Raw genomic sequence first — 14,278 nt, 5'->3', positions numbered from 1 at the left:
TTATCATTCTTTGTTATTCTGTGTATCTATATTACCTAATTTCTTATAGTTTTTCTTAGTCTCCTTCATATTCACATTCTCATACTTTGTGATCTTCACCTTCATATTATCTTTCATTTTTTTCCATCTTTCTCTTCACCGTCTTTGACTGACTTACACTTATTCTTATTTATCCTGTTTGTCTTCTTCGATTTTTTTATCTGTTTTCAACATCTTCTTCTTCTGATTATAATACGATAAAAATAAGAGCACATAAAGAAAAGAAAATAGCTAAACTTTTAGAACAAACACGAAAACTCACAAGTCGTGAATAGAGTGAAACACAACTATTTATACAGAAAGAGATTTAGGTTTAGGCGTTTTGACATTTTTCGTAAGATAAGCATCAATATTATAGTATATTCTTTCTAGATTATCATACACGCGTTTTCCTTTTTAAATAGGTTTATAAACATATATACGGTTTTATCTTTTCATTTATCAAAGATTTAACTACATATGATGAGGAAAAATTCCATTTTCAAATATAAATTTCATTTTTAACCGTGTAAAATGTTTTTTATTAACTAAAAACCTATACCATGAAAGAAAGAAAACATATATTAGATACCAGCTTAGAGGTGGCAAACATATTTTATATGAAACATAGAAACACAGTTCTTAATTCTTTCTAAACCTACATATATCTAAGCTATTTACTCTAAATTTTCCTATGTTTGTCCATGATAAGAATTTTCAGTCTATATATCTCTCTGGCCTCTCCATTATAGATCTTCTCGCTTTCTCTGGCCTCTCCCTAACAGTTCTTTTCGCTTCAGTGTACTGTCTGATGATGACAAATACCCATTGAATCATAAGCGTAAAAATCTCCAAAACCATTTTTTCAGGGAAGTAATACCACTACTCTGACTCCAAAAATCTAAAGAACAAAATATTTACCATATGCGAGATCTCCAAAGCCTTCAAAAACCTGAAATAGGTAAGGCAAGATAATTGTCAATAAACCAAGTCATAAAAATAAGTAACTTTTTATTAGAGAGAATGGATTAAAACGAACTGAACCTGGAAATAACAAACCAAGAAGATTGTCTGGTTTAGTTAACGAATTGACCAAAAACTTCTAATACACATTTGCTTCCCCGAACGTTCAAGACCATCAACCAAATCTTCTTAGGAAGAAATATAAAGAGAAAGAAACAAAATTTAAAATCTGCTCAAGCGTCTACTTCTCAATGAAAAATAGATAGATAAAAAAACAAAGCTTATAAACTAAAACACTAACCCAAGACAATAACTTGTTCTCACCATCTAGCATCCCTACCTCAGCAAGCATATCTTCTTTGCTTTTATAATATCAGAGAGGCACATCATAAACTGTGAGAAAATGTCAAAGGAAAAAATGCATACACCTTCAGCAGTCAAAACATGAGCCAGTACTCGAGTCTCTCAGAATACAAAGTTGGACTGTATCTGTATAATATGACTAACCTATTAGTCAAACCCAAAGAAAGAGTCAAAATAGATTGCAACTGTACTCTCCCACAACACTTGTTAAAAAGATCAATCCATGAAACATAAGAGACACTACATCTAGTCTATAACCTGATATTTTTGAAACTATACATGGTAATCACATTCATAACCAAAATAACAGAGCTATACCAACGTTATTTATATATGTTGATGTAAAATAAGTTTAAAAAATCAAATACCACAACTTCACTACCTTTGATCAAAAAACTACTTCACTACCGTCATCAGCCTCATCCTGATCATTTACCCCGACATTGACTTGTAATAGCTCTGGTCTAAGTGCGCTGCCGAGAGAAAAAGAACCATAAAGCATTCTTTGGGGATTATTACATTATCTGTAGAGACCAATGAGAGTTGATATTTAGACCATGCTTATATCAATAGTTAAATACACTATCTGCGTACCTCTTTTCTTTGAGAAAGCTATTTGTGTGCCTTGATATAAAACATTTTCTTTACCTCTCTCATTAGCCAAATCGCTATTCCTCGAGCCTGAGTGTTTCAACTATTACCACGTTAGTATTCGGCCCACAAGCCTCTCTTGTTCTTCCTGTGCACAACCTCCTTTGCTGCAGCAACAAACCAGAATCATAAACAATAATAAAGATCATATAGAGTCAATATCAATCAACTGTGAATAACGGTTTCAGTGCACCTATATATTACTTCACATATTGTGTTGAATAATTGCATTAGTTGCATTCAAATTCCTCAGATTACACAACATTCAACAGACAAATCATCTAATCAACAACTTACTCCCTTGGAAAATTATTTAAGCTCCTTAATAATGCAAAAATGCTCAGCTCTTGGTCTATCTAAGCATGGCAAAAGGTTAGTATCTACACCTGTCTAACTATAAGCATGCCCAAGATTAGTGTAGTCTCCAATTCATTTTTCAGTGATATTAGTGACATTGATTCTTCCTCTCCTAAGGAGAGTATGTTAGCTTGTTCTCACCTCTAGTGCAAATAATTTCACAAAATCATCAAAACGATCAGGAAATACTTTCAGAATTTTTTTAATTTTTTTTAATGAGAAAGAAATTATCAGATATGAATATGAGCATCCATGGAGAAAAGAAACCAAACCTGCTATCTTTTCACTTTCCGATTAGACTATCTATGATAGATAATTAAATATTCACATTCATCAATCGCCTGGTCAAATAAAATAGTAAATTGATGATTAAAGCTTTTTTTTAATTAAGCTACAATATAACTTACGCAATATAATTTGATTTAAGACCATAAAAAGCTGAAAGAAAATCATTGCAAAAAATTATTCAATAAATTGAAATCTATATTTAATTTCTTAAAATCAAGAACACTTACCAATAAATTATTGTGGACGAAGGCTCTAGGTTCCAAAGAAAGCACTTCAGTCCATTGAAATTCTCTCTCTTCTGATCCATAGAGAAAAATTAAACAATTTAAATCAAAAGTCTAGAATCCAAGACAATTCATGAAACTCACAGTAGCAGCTATAAAATAAGGAAGGTCGACCAGAGAAGACTCAAAGACTCATCTTTGTTGATTGGAAGAGAATTTACCCCTAGAAACCCAACATCATTCACTGATCCACAAAAAAAATCGTTAACTTGAAAAGCATGTACTGATTCTCAAATAACAAACTGTATATATCTCAAGAAAAAATAGACAAAAAATAGTCAAAGAAGTGAATCAATTCAAAGAAAACATAACAGATCATACCAAGAAGAGATTTTGATGATTGTGTCATCATCGCGCCTTGATTAGTAGACAAACAGACGCATGATATAATGTTAATGTCGTTTGAACGTGTGTGCTGTTTCAAATACGTCCGAATAATTCACTGAGAGATCAGATAGAACACAATCTGAAAACCATAAAGTAAATAGATAATTTAACAACAAAGGAAAAAAAAGTTCGACCATAAAAAACCAACGTGTTAAACCATTAAACTAACGTGCCTTAGTTGAATAGAAGGAGCACAAATCAAAACAAAACAAACCTAAATGAGTTAAAAGAACTACAAAGTCGTCAACCTTCTGAAAGTTTCTTCATCATGACCGATTATATCCACTCGCCTATAAACCATGATTGTTGTGACCTAAGAAAATAGATAATGACAAAATCAGAACTACAAAATCTGCACCATTACATTGAACATATCAATCAGAAACATATAATACTACAGAGATACAGATATGCACAAACTATAAATGAACTTAAATAAAAGAAAACTCTATTAAACCCTAGAACAAAATAAAAATCTAACACGTAATGAATATGAGAAAAAGAGCAAAGTATTTATACGTAAATACTTCTACGGTTTATGGGGTTTTCCTTTTTTTTATAATAATTCTACTGCATGTTTTTATATGATCTAAAAAACAATTAGAAGAAAAACGAAGCGAGAGAAAATATAAATAGACAAACTAAGAGTTTTAAGGCAATACCTCAACCCCCGACCTTCATTAAGAACCCTTAAAAACCATATAAAAAAAAGAATTTGACTAAATTGTAGAACAAAAACCAAAAAAAAAAAAACTTACTATACGTATATAATGAATATGAAAGGAATATTGAGTTACCTTGACATACAGATTTTAAATCTTAAAAAAGGCAAAGAAAAATAATCAGATTGTCAAAAAAAAGGAATTCAATCGTAGTAGTTAAAATAGAAGAAATAAAAGATACACAATTCAATGGCATGGCATACCTTTTTTGTTGGTGATATCAACGAATACGAACAGAGTTAAGATTGATTTTTGTTGTATGAGTGATTAATCTAATTCTTCTGGTTTCTCCTCATCGTCAATTTCTTTTATTTGGTCTTCCTCATCTTCTACCTTTTTCTTAGAACCCTTGAAAAAGAAAAGAACACGTAACAAAAAATTGACTAAGAACAAAAACAGAAATATGGAAGGGATGCACAAGTCCACACCGAATTATTATTTTCTGCCAATTGTTGCTCTCTATTTATTTAATTCATTTATCTTACAAAAAATCAAAATCAAAAGATCAGTTTCATAGCAAATACAACAAAAACAAAGATATAATTACAAAGAAATAAATATCAAAACCCTAGAGCTAATAACAATACACAGAACACAAACAAACAAAAAGATATGTTGATGCGGTGATGACCAATAACGAAACCCTAGAACTAACAACAATACACAGAACACATAATAATCGAAAGAGCAAAAAATATATAAAGAAAAGCAATCAAAAATATTGATAGAGATTAAACCTAAAGAAAAATCACTAAACAGAAATCAAACGAAGGAGGTCGATATCATGAAACAAATCATAGATCAAAAACGTAAAAAAGAAAAAACTTGTGACTAATATGAGAGGAGATACAAAGTATTTATCGAAAACGTGATGTAAGGTTAACGCTTTTTATTATTATAATTTTTGATATTATCAAATATTCTATTTTGATTATTCGATTGTTATGTAATCCAAAAAATCTAGATACGATTTTATCTTTTTGTTAATCAAATATTTGATTATTGACTTTGAGGAAAACTTCCCTTTTGGAAAGTGATAAATTAAGGTATATCGTATTCATGTTTTTATAAATATATAATAATTACATAAAATAAACAAATATAAAGTTTCCAATTTTCAATCGCGAGATTTTTTTTACAAACAGAGATTAATTAAATAAGAGAAATTGGGAAAAAATAGTTTAATGAGGCAGGGATTCGAACTTGTTACATGTTGGTTAAGAAAGTTGGGCCACCAACCAACAGAATTAACATTTTTTTTTTTGAAAATTCATTAGCCACTAAATATATATATTAAACTGTCAATCCGAAAAATATGTCTGAACCAATCAGAATATAGTATTTTTATTAATGGCATAAGTGTAATTTAAGACTTTCCACCAAAACGACATTAAAATAATACTCCCTCCGTTTCACAAAGAGTGTCATTCTGACATTTTTCACACATATTAAGAAAATTATTAAAAGTACAACTTTGTCCCTTATTAATATATTAAATAATTTGTTTTCATCTAATAAATACATTAAATTAATAGGTTTAAAACTGAAATATTGTTTAAAATTTTGCATTGAAAATATAAACGACACTCTTTGTGAAACAAAAATAAAACCTTAAAACGACATTCTTTGTGAAACGGAGGGAGTAATAATTAATTAACACCAGCCAATCAAAACATAACATTAGCTGACCAATCAGAATATAAAGATTTCATTAATCAAAACGACATCCAAATCTGTGCATTAAACCACAACTCGATTTACTTCGCAAATAATATAATGATTTTATAAGAGTTGATAAAACCTAACAAAAACAGAACGACTCATCAAGTTGGCCGGTTTCTTAATCTATAATACTTATAATATTTTTTCATGTGATATGATTTGATGTGGATAAGAACTGTACCGTGTTATGAATTTTGAAGCAAAGTAGAAAAATAAGTCTTAGTATAAACCTAGAGCATATCATGAATGAAATTGGGGAAAAAATTCGCTTTAGACTTATGGCAGCTCTTCACACTGACCATAATATATATTAGCGGAGATTAACTATTCTGACATTCAAGAATATACAACCTTTAAAAATTCTAACATATAATATACAACCTTTAAAATCAGAAACTTAAACAGTTTTTTTTTTCGACAGAAACTTAAACAGTTTATTTCACCAAAAGTGTTTCATGAGCATACTTCTCGAATGGATGTTTTCAGAGTTTGATATGGTTATTTTTTTTGTTCTATGTTTTGGTTATGTTTATACAAACTTTTTCCTGATTGTTAAAATAAAGTTTTTGGTTTACACTCTGTACAATAAAGTTAAAAGATCTTAATAAAGTAAAACCAGTTAAAAATTGACATGTATTAATCATTTTTTATGCCGCATTTTTCATAATTGATCTATGTTATTTGACTATATTTGTCATTATAGAATGTAAACAGTTATGATTATTATAACGAAAACTGCTATAATTTTATTTTGTTATAGTTAATCGATGTGATTTGTTATGCCCTGCTGTATAATGACAATTTTGAGCATATATTTAGGACGCAGTATGAGATTATAAGAATTTTTTAGAATCACATGTGCATAAGTTAATTGTTAAAATAGTCAAAACTTATGTGGTTATTTTGTATAAAATAAAAGTTTTAGGGACATAAATATTATGAAATTTAATATGAGAATATATTCAATACTTTTTAATTTAATGAAAGGCTAAATTAGAAATTGTTTCTATAAAAAAAATAGAAGATTATGGTCCTTATAACAACCTTAATACATAAATCTCCAGTTATTCAAGGTTTGTTGTGGAAGAAATATTTTTAAAATTCAGAGTATAAACTATGGATTCAAAATATACGTTTCCATTTTTGTTCTTATTAATCAGCATGTTATAGTGGTTTATTAAGAAATAAAATCTATATATATATATGTGGAAAACATATATAATTTTATTAGTTCAATAAAATATAATTAATAGGTTCTAGCTCGAAAATCACCAATTGTTGTTATTTAACATTTTTTTTTCTAAACTCTCATAATATTATTTTTAACTATTTTTAGCTGATGCAGATCTATAATTATTATATTTTGGGAACTAATATGGTATCCTATCAGTGGCCATCCCTACCACAAGCTAACTACGGAAGATTTAGACACCATGTATGACATGCTTATTCATCTCGTATTGAATGCTGGAAACTACAAGTAGAAAATTATTGTGCGATCTTGTACCCAGAAAATAGTGAGAGTGACAACTTTATATGAGGTGGACGATTCATGAGCAATTCTATGTAAAATCTTACAGGGACATGTTTGATCAGGTTTCGCTTTCCTCTTTATCTAACGTGATTTATTTTTCAAGGTCTATGACAGATACTGTATATGGAATATATCCGTCTATTGAGATTTACTCGTATATACTTTGTGAATATTTTCATATTTTTCTAGTTGTGTAATCTTCTTAAATATGCAGGAAGCTAGGTTAAACTTGTCTGTATATAAGTAAGATCGTTTGATCATTGTGAATAACAAGAAATCCTTTCATACATATCTTGGTTTCTTGACATGGTATCAGAGCTTTAAAAATTCTTGCTCGTTTTTTTTTCACTTCACCTTATCTTTCTTTGACATCTCGTTTTGTTTTTGTTTCATCTTTGTCTCTCTTCTTCTACGATACGATGTCTGGCACAGACGGACTCCCCGACTCTTCCGTGAGTACTTCAGCTAAGTCCACACCTACGACTCAGCCGCCACTCACGGTTCAACACCGGACGATATCACCTTATGATCTCACCTCCAGTGATAATCCGGGATCGTTGATTTCTCAGCCTCTACTCAAAGGACCTAATTACAACGAATTTGCTACAAACCTTCGCATGTCTCTCAAGGCGAGAAAGAAGTTTGGCTTTGTGGATGGTTCTATACCACAACATGTGTCTAATTCTCCTGATTTGGAGGATTGGTGGACCAATAACGCTTTAGTTATGTCCAGGATCAAGCTGACCATTACCGCATACATTTAGGTTAAGCTTATCTAATCCTGAAATTGTGATGAATTATTGGGAACATATCCGACGCTGTTACTTTGTGAAGAACGGACAGCATGTTCAACGCATCAAAACTGAACTCCCGACTTGCTGGTAACATGGTCTCTGCATTGAGACTTATTATGGGAAATTAATGCAGCTTTGGATGTCTTTAGCAGAGTTGCCTGACAATCCAAAAGTTGTGGCTGTCCCGAGAGTTCTCTTCTTGAGAAAGAGCATGAAGAAGACCGATTACATGAGTTCTTAAAGGGACTTGATGAATAGCTCTATGGTGCGGTGAAGTTGAATCTTCTTTCTCATGATCCTCTTCCCTTATTGGATGAGGCTTATAGTGCAGTTTTCCAAGACGAGTATTCTAAACACACTTCACGTGTTTTAGAAGAATAGGTGGATACGATGGCACATGCTGTTTGTAGTGTACCCTTCTTATCATCCTGGATTATTGATACAACAGCTACGAATCACATGACTGGTTCTCTTCAGTATCTTTCTGATGTTTGGAATATGGTTCCTTTACCTGTTAAATTACCAGATGGCCAAATTACCGTTGCTACACATCAAAGAACAGTTGTTACTGTTCAGAATGTGTTGTTTTTTGATGGTTTGCAATGCCATCTGATCTTGGTTTCTCAGTTGACTGGGCAAAAAACTTGTCTCTTTCAGATTACTGATAAGATTTGCCAGATTTAGGACCGCATTAGCAAGATGCTGATTGGAGTGGCTGAACAGTTGGACGGGCTTTACTTTCTTCGAGGGATGGAGTTCGAAGGAGCAATGAATCAAGTGCAACGTGTGACCGCAGATATATGGCACCAACCCTTAGGACAACCCTCTTCTAAAGTTTTTGATTTACTACCTATGTTGGATTTATCTAGTGGTGTTGCTTTGTCGAATAAAGTGTGTGAGACTTGTGTCCATACCAAACAAACTCGATATTCTTTTCCTACAAGTTATAATAAAACTACAGCTCTGTTTGATTTGGTTCATTTTGATTTGTGGAGTCCCTATCGCACTCCAGCTCGCTGTGGTGCTAGATATTTTCTTACTCTCGTTGATGACTATACAAGAAGCATTTGACTCTATTTGTTACCCACTAAGCAATATGTTTAACACATTCTACAAGACTTTGTTGTTCTTATTGAACGATATTTTGACACTCATTTCAAAACACTTTGCCGCGATAATGGCACGGAATTCATGTGCATGACTTCTTATTTTTGAGAGAAAGGAATTATGCACAAAACCTCTTGTGTTGGTACACCACAACAAAACGGTTGTGCCGAATGTAAGCATAGACATATCTTGAATGTTGTCGAAGCTTTGCGATTTCAAGCTTCTCTACCTATTGAGTTTTGGGATGAATGCATCTTGACAGTTGCTTATTTGATTATCCACACTCCTACACCGCTTTTGGATGGAAAATTACCATTTGAGTGTCTATACAATCAGCCACCGCCTGACTCATTTACGTGTCTTTGGGTGTCTGTGTTATGCTCACAATCAGAATTACAAGGGTGATAAGTTTGCTTCATGCAGTATCAAAGGAGTGTTCATCAGCTATCCTCTTGGTACAAAAAGGTTACGTGATTTTGATCCTGACTCTGGAAAAATATTTGCGAGTCGATATGTGATTTTTTGTGAATCAGAGTTTGCCTTCGCTACATCTCCTCTGAGAAGTTTTCAAGGATTTGTCGTCGTTATCTCTCTCCTCGGATGTTCTTGCTTCTCTCAATGAGTCGCCATTCATACCTCCTCCAAGTGTTTTTGTTTCGCCAGCTGACCTTGTTTCCTCGATTACAAAGAAATTAGCTGTTTTGTCTCCTGAAATTGAACCAGGACACATTTCTAATTGGAACCCAGTTATTACACCTACCACATCTACTGAAATTGAACTGGTTCCTTCTTCTGATTCAGGCTCGGTTCCTTCTCCTGCCATTGATCCTGAAATTGACCGAACATTAAAATTGAACCGGTTCTGACGACTTCTTCTTCTTCACGAGAGTCGACTTCTCCATCACGAGACTCAGACCTTTCGTCGCCTTCTGATTCACCAGGTGCCTTACCAGATCTACCGTCTACTACAACTGAATCCCAGATTGTTGAATTAGGTTGTGGTCTTCGACATAAGCAATTACCAAAGAAGTACTCTGATGTTATCCTCCAAGAGATATCTCATGTTGTTCAAAGTCCTATCGTTGCTCCCTACGGGTTTGAGTTTTATGTGGATTACTCAAATTTTGCTGACAAACATCATCATTTTCTTTCTGCGATCTCCTCTGTTTTTGTGCTGCGATCCTTTGAAGATGCTGTTCTGGATGAAAATTGGCGTCTTGCTGTTCGTGATGAATACGAGGCTCTTAAGGAAAATAATACATGGACAGTAGAAGATCTTTCTCCTGGAAAGCATGCCATAGGCTGTAAGTGCTTTTTTAAGCTCAAATTCAAATCTAATGGTTCTTTGGAACGATACAAGAAGGCTTTGCTGTTCTTGGAAACACTCAAGTCGAAGGTGATCACTATAAGAAAACTTTTGCCTCAAAGATGACTACCGTGAGAACATTTTTGCAGATTGCTACATCTCAGAACGGGGAAGTCCATCAAATGGACGTTCATAACGCTTTCCTTCATGGTGACTTGAATGAAGTGGTTTATATGTGTCCTCCTCCAGGTTTTCATGCTTCGAACAACAACAAAGTTTGTCGATTGCGCAAGTCATTATATTTGGTTGAAGAAGACACCATGTTGGTTCGAAAAGCTTGCTACAGTGTTACATGATTATGGGTTTATTCAATCTATAACCGATTACTCTTTATTCAATTAGGATAACGGAGGGATCATCTACAAGTCCACGTGTATGTTAATGATCTTATTATTTCTGGGAGCTCCATGTCTATCCTTGCTTCCTTCAAAGACTACTTGAGTAAATTTTTAGAATGAAGGATCTTGTTTCGAAATATTTTCTTGGTTAGGAACTTTCTCGGAATCCCACTGCAATCTATCTATGTCAATGCAAGTATACGCTTGAGATTACGAATGATAGGGGCCTTCTTGCAGCTAAACCACCAGGCTTTTCCCATTGAACAGAATCACCGTTTGGTGTTGGCTCATGGTCCAATCTTACAAAATGATGCTCCTTATCATCATATAGTAGGTCGATTAATATACTTGGTGGTGACTTGTTCGGATATCTCGTATTCAGTTCATGTGCTGTCTCAGTTTAGGAAAAATCCAAAACAAGCACATTGGGAAGATGCTTTACGTGTTGTACGTTACTTGAAAGGGACTCCTAGCCAAGGAATTTTACTTCGTGCTTATACGGACGTTACCATTACTGCGTGGTGTGATTCTGACTGGTCTGGTTGTCGCATAACAAATAATCATGAACAAGTTTCTCCTATCTCTTGAAAAACACAGAAGCAGAAACTCATTTACCATTCAAGTACTGAATCAGAATATCTTGCATTACTTTTGACGGTACAAGAGCTCTTATGGATCAAGAATTTTTTGGCATCATTTGGTATTACCTTCTTGATAACACCGTATTTTGACCACTTTTATGGATGATAAGATGTTATTCAGGTGTCTTAACTTAGTTTTCAACAGTTTTTAAGTGATTTCCATATTTAGAGTTTCAAAAGAGTTTTCAGGATATTTGGACAAAATGAGTGCATTTTGGAGCAAAAGTATAATTTTTGAATAAATTCAGGCCTTTGAAAGTTTGGCAACAAATGAAGACTTTTCCACCGTCTGATCATCCCCAAATTTGGACACACGTTGTAAAACATAAACAGCTTTCAATACAATTGGAATGGAAGCAATCCAACGGTTAGATCTCTAGATATGCTTGGTGCACTGAAAGCTAATCAACATAGTTCGGAAGGCGAGATCACTCCCACTCGCGGTCGGAGGTCTATTATCTGCGGCCACAACTTTATCAACGGCGGTGAGCCTATTTCCAAGCCTCAGAAGCCCATTTTAGAGCTCAAGTCATTTTTGTCATTAGTCCTGCAAATCTTAGATATTCCCGAAGACTCCAGACACTATATATACCTCTTTTAGGTCATTCAAAGAGGGTTGTGCCCGATTTTGCCGAGTTTACCAAGATAGAGAGAAGCCAACTTTGAAGAGGAGCCACCAAGAGGGGCACCAACGAATCTCCTTCTTCACCATGTTTTTCGTTTCTTTACTTTTCTTTATTTCAATTTACATAAACCTTAAATACTTTTGTGATGTTGAACTCAGCTATGTCTAACTAGTTTCCCAGTTAGGTTATCAAGAGATTTTTCAAATGGAATTCATGTCTTCATTCAATGAATTCTAGGATTCCTTCGTTCGTTGCTGTTCTTAATGCAAGTTTTCTTTGCTGGCCACTTAGAAACTGATCGTAGGTTTAATTCGAGCCCCAAGAGTGTTGTATTGGATTACCTGACATAGAAGGGACACGAGTGAAATCTTTATAGGAGACTAAAACTACCTATAGAGAATCGTGAGCATAGATGAATTCTGTTAATAATGCATGATCTCATTCACGGCAAGGGACGAAAGCTACTTGTCGAGTTTGAGTAATTAGTTGATTAGGGTGACGAGAGTTGGCTAATCATACCCGTGTCTATTCGATTTTGCAAACCTTACTAGTTGATTACCTTTATCGATTTGTTTGTCTATCATTAGATCAGTTAATGAACCCTTCTAATACCTTTAAGCCCAGCGTCTAGTTTCTATTGTTTTACAACCTTCTATTTCATTTTGCATTTTAGATTTAGTGACACCAAAACCAAAACCCCATTTTTTTTGTTATATTAGTCTTAAGTCCCTGATTGATTTGCACTGAAAACTCATAATCCCTGTGGATTGATACCCTAAGTACTACATCGCACAACTGTGCACTTGCAGGGTACTAGGGTTCTATAAATTTAAAACTTAATCTGCGACCCCCTAACCCTAGCTCGCACCAAGTTTTTGGCACCGTTTCCGGGGATTTTGATCTCTTTCGTTGCAAATCTCTGCTTAATTCTATATACCTTTTCTTTATTTTTTATTTTTCTTTGCATTTTTCAGGTACTTTTTGATGGATGATCAGGATAATAGTCCTGACCCTCTCGCTGAAAAGCCACCTCCTCTATATGGTGATCCATCTAATGACTAGCTCAATGACCCAATCGATGATAGCAATGAGGCGATTGGAGAACCAAAACATACCAAGAAAGGAGAACAACTGATTAGTGAGTGCGAGGCAGCTCACAATTTCTTTGAAGATAGATGTGCAATTCGACCACCCTTACCTGAGGATGGATATTCTGAAGCTAAGGTACACTACATTAGTTTACTTAAACAACAACAATTTAGTGGTTATCCAACTGAACACTCAATAGATCATACTGAATCATTTGAAGAACTGTGTTCAACCATATCGAAAAATGTAGATTACCATATGTGCAATCTTTTTCAATTTTCTTTGACTGGTAGAGCTAGTAAATGACTTAAAACTTCGCCACTTGTGTCCATAAAGACGTGAAAAGAGTGTAGAGAGGCTTTCTTAAGTAACTTTTACACTAGAGAATGTTCCAATCTTTTAAGGAACGAGATACAAAAAGTTCAGCAGGAAGACACAGAAGACCTCTATGATGCTTGGGAAAGATTCATAGACTATCAGAGAGATTGTCCACACCATGGATTTTCTGAAGAACGCTTATTGACGATCTTTTACCAAGGGGTTAATGAAGAGTTAAAAACATCTTTTGATACCTCTAGCAATGGAGATTTTTCTACTAGATCTGTAGATGAGGCTCACACCTTTTTTTACTAATCTAGCTGGAAGTACCAGAAACAGAAGACTCCTAACCAAATCTTGACGTCCTAAGGTCAAACAAGAAGACTCATATGTTACGAAATGTCTTTATCATATAATGGATCACTTTGGATTGCAAAATCCTCAAAGGTCTTGCACAACACATAACCTTGATGATTGGAGCAACCCTATTGAAACTTATGTTGATAACAGAAACAAGTTAAGAAAAACTTCCAAGATCAAGAGATGTGATGGGCCTCAGGGTTGCAAGTCTTTTGCAAGCCCGTTGGTCTGGAGTTTTAAATCAACTCCTAACCTCTCACTGAAAAACCATTCCAGACTCCCTACTTGCAAGAGTACAAGACGTAGCCTTCTGCCTGATCAAAACTTTACCTGAGAGAGACGTCACTGAT

At 33.9% G+C, this 14,278-nt stretch overlaps 1 non-coding gene across 1 annotated transcript; it reads right to left on the bottom strand.

Moving 5' to 3' along the window:
- Nucleotides 1–13,643: 13,643 nt before the first annotated feature.
- Nucleotides 13,644–13,753, bottom strand: LOC112082565. Its single transcript, XR_002897233.1, has one exon. It is a non-coding gene; the product is annotated as a small nucleolar RNA R71 (small nucleolar RNA).
- Between the last annotated feature and the right edge of the window lie 525 nt (nt 13,754–14,278).

The sequence above is a fragment of the Eutrema salsugineum genome, unplaced genomic scaffold (assembly GCF_000478725.1).
Source record: "Eutrema salsugineum unplaced genomic scaffold, Eutsalg1_0 scaffold_1, whole genome shotgun sequence".
NCBI lineage: Eukaryota > Viridiplantae > Streptophyta > Magnoliopsida > Brassicales > Brassicaceae > Eutrema > Eutrema salsugineum.
The sequence above is the reverse complement of the archived record's forward strand: the minus strand, read 5'-3'. Positions and strand labels throughout refer to the sequence as shown.